The following is a 3350-nucleotide window of genomic DNA, read 5'->3' as shown; positions in this document are numbered from 1 at the left end:
CTGCTCTCGACCTCCTGACCTCAGGTGATCTGCCCTCCTCAGCCTCCCAAAGTGCTAGGATTACAGGCACGAGCCATCACGCCCATCCCACAAATGTTTTAATTTTTTTTTTTTTTTTTTTCCAGATGGAGTCTCACTCTTGTCACCTAGGCCGGAGCACAGTGGCGTGGCCTTGGCTCACTGCAACCTCTGCCTCCCGGGTTCATGCGATTCTTCTGTCTCAGCCTTGCGAGTAGCTGGGATTACAGGAGCCCACCACTATGCCTGGCTAATTTTTTTTTTTTTTTTTGAGACGGAGTCTCGCTCTGTCGCCCAGGCTGGAGTGCAGTGGCGTGATCACAGCTCACTGCAAGCTCTGCCTCCTGGGTTCACGCCATTCTCCTGCCTCAGCCTCCCGAGTAGCTGGGACTATAGGCGCCTGCCACCACGCCCGGCTAATTTTTTTTGTATTTTTAGTAGAGACAGGGTTTCACCGTGTTAGCCAGGATGGTCTCGATCTCCTGACCTCGTGATCCGCCCACCTCGGCCTCCCAAAGTGCTGGGATTACAGGCGTGAGCCACCGCGCCCGGCCCCGGCTAATATTTTTGTATTTTTAGTAGAGACAGGTTTTCACCATATTGGCCAGGCTGGTCTGGAACTCCTGACCTCAGGTGATCCGCCTGCCTTGGCCTCCCAACGTGCTGGGATTACAGGCGTGAGCTACCACGCCCAGCCTAATTTTTTTTTTCTTTTTAATAAAGACGAGGTCTCACCATGTTGCCCAGGCTGGTCTCAAACTCCCGGACTCAAGCAATCCTCCCACCTCGGCCTCCCAAAGTGCTGGGATTACACGGGTGAGCCACTGCGACTGGCCTAACCACACAAATTTTGACACCAGAACTCAAGTGGAATTTCCTGGGCAAGGACATCTCACACAAGTCCTTGCAGTTTGCTCCTGGAAAAGATATGTCTGTGCATTCCTGCAGAGAGAGGATAAAAAAGTGTGCATTTGACCTCTCCAGCCTTCATCTATTAATACCCTTTTTCCTGCTGTTCTTGTATTGTATCCTCCGCTGTAATATATCTTCACCTAGAGCATAACTTTATCTGCAGTCACGTGGGTCCTTCCAGGGAATCACCAAACTAGCTGTATGTGACCACGAAGACAAGAAATTGTTTTATTAAAACTATGAATTCAAGGCCAGGTGCGGTGGCTCATGCCTATAATCCTAACACTTTGGGAGGCCAAGGTGGGTGGGTCACCTGAGGTTAGGAGTTTGAGACCAGCCTGGTCAACATGGTGAAACCCTGTCTCTATTAAAAATACAAAAAATTAGGATTACAGGTGGTGGGCTCCTGTAATCCCAGCTACTCAGGAGGGTGAGGTGGGAGAATCGCTTGAACCTGGATGGCAGAGGTTGCAGTGAGCCGAGATCGTGCCACTGCACTCCAGCCTGGGTGATGGAGTGAGTCACCATCTCAAAAAAAAAAAGAGGAATTCAGCTGGGCATGGTGGCTCACACCTGTAATCTTAACACTTTGGGAGGCAAGGCAAGTGGATTGCTTGACCCCAGGAGTTGGAGGCCAGCCTGGGCAACTTGGCAAAACCCCATGTCTACAAAAAATAAAAAAATTAGCTGAGTGTGGTGGCGGGCACCTGTAGTCCCAGCTACTCAGGAGGCTGAGGTGGGAGGATCACCTGAGCCCAGGAATTCAAGGCTGCAGAGAGCCGTGATTATGCCACTGCACTCCAGTGTGGGTGACGAAGTGAGACGCAGTCTCGAAATGAAATAAAATAAAATAAAAAACCATGAATTCCGTTTTTAAAATTGTTACAAGACTTTAAAAATTATGTTTCATATTGAGTGTTTTTTGGTACTTTGTAGTTTTCAAGGAATTGGTCCATTTCTTCCAGCTTGTTGGATTTATATGGGTAGAGTTGCTTGGTATCCTTACTATCCTTTTATCAGTTTTTTGGGGTTTTTTTTTTTTTTTTTTTTTTGAGATGGAGTCTCGCTCTGTCACCCAGGCTGGAATACAGTGGTGCAATTTTAGCTCACTGCAACCTCCACCTTCCTGAAGCGATTCTAGTGCCTTGGCCTCCCAAGTACCTGGGTTTACAGGCGCCCGCCACCACACCCGGCTAATTTTAGTATTTTTAGTAGAGACAGGGTTTCACCATATTGCCCAGGCTGGTCTTGAACTCCTCACCTCAGATGATCCACCCACCTCGGCCTCCCAAAGTGCTGCGATTACAGGCATGAGCCATCGCACCTGGCCTTGTTTTTTTGTTTTGTTTTGTTTTGTTTTGAGGTTTTGAGATGTAGTTTCACTCTTGTTGCCCAGGCTAGAGTGCCATGGCACGGATCTCGGCTTACTGCAATCTCCGCCTCCCAGTTTCAAGTGATTCTCCTATCTCAGCCTCCCAAGTAGCTGGGAGTACAGGCATGCACCACCTCGCCCGGCCCTCTTTTTTAAAGACAGAGTCTCACTCTGTTGCCCAGGCTGGTATGGAGTGACATGATCTCAGCTCATTGCAGCGTCTGCCTCCCGGACTCAAGTGATCCTCCCACCTCCAGCCTCCCGAGTAGCTGGGACTAAAGGCGTGTACCGCCATGCCTGGCTAAGTTTTGTATTTTTATTTTTATTTATTGTTTTATGAGGGCTACAGCGGCAGGTGGCAAGGCGCCACGCCTGAGTGGGGATGGCGAGATTGTTCTCCAATCGCCGATCTCAATGGTGCAACGGGAGACGGACATGGGAAGGCTATGACGTCACGGGCCCTGTGACGTTATGGCAGGATACGGGGAAGGGAAGCAAAGCGAGGTAACGGGCAGCGGACTATAGCAAGAATATGGAATGCATCACGAATCTTTGTGTCATCCTTGCGCTGGGGCCATGCTAATCTCTGTATCGTTCCAATTTTAGTATATGTGCTGCCAAAGCAAGCACAATTTTTGTATTTTTTGTAGAGACAGGGTCTTGCCATGTCACCGAGGCTGGTGGCAAACTCCTGAATTGAAGTGATTCGACCGCCTCGGCCTCCCAGAGTGCTGGGATTACAGGCATGATTCACAGCACCTACCCTCAAATGGATATTTTAAAACAAAAATACAAAACTCACTGGATGGACTCAGTAACAATATGAAGGTGAGGAAGAGTCAGTAGACAAAGGTGGATTGATAGAAAGCACTCAAACTAGCCGGTCACGGTGGCTCATGCCTGCAATCCCAGCACTTTGGGAGGCTGAGGTGGATGGATCATTTGAGGTCAAGAGTTCGAGACCAGCCTGGCCAACATGGCGAAACCCCGTCTGTAGTAAAAATGCAAAATTAGCTGGGCGTGGTGGTGCGCGCCTGTAATCCCAGCT

The 3350-nt window shown here is 49.3% G+C and overlaps 1 non-coding gene across 1 annotated transcript; it reads right to left on the bottom strand.

Moving 5' to 3' along the window:
* Positions 1-2828: 2828 nt before the first annotated feature.
* On the bottom strand, positions 2829-2932 carry LOC115935549 (U6 spliceosomal RNA). Its single transcript, XR_004071157.2, has one exon. It is a non-coding gene; the product is annotated as a U6 spliceosomal RNA (small nuclear RNA).
* Positions 2933-3350: the final 418 nt, after the last annotated feature.

The sequence above is a fragment of the Gorilla gorilla genome, chromosome 6 (assembly GCF_029281585.2).
Source record: "Gorilla gorilla gorilla isolate KB3781 chromosome 6, NHGRI_mGorGor1-v2.1_pri, whole genome shotgun sequence".
In the NCBI taxonomy this organism is placed as follows: Eukaryota; Metazoa; Chordata; class Mammalia; order Primates; family Hominidae; genus Gorilla; species Gorilla gorilla.
Note: the sequence above shows the minus strand (reverse complement) of the source record. Positions and strands in the feature narration are given on the sequence as shown.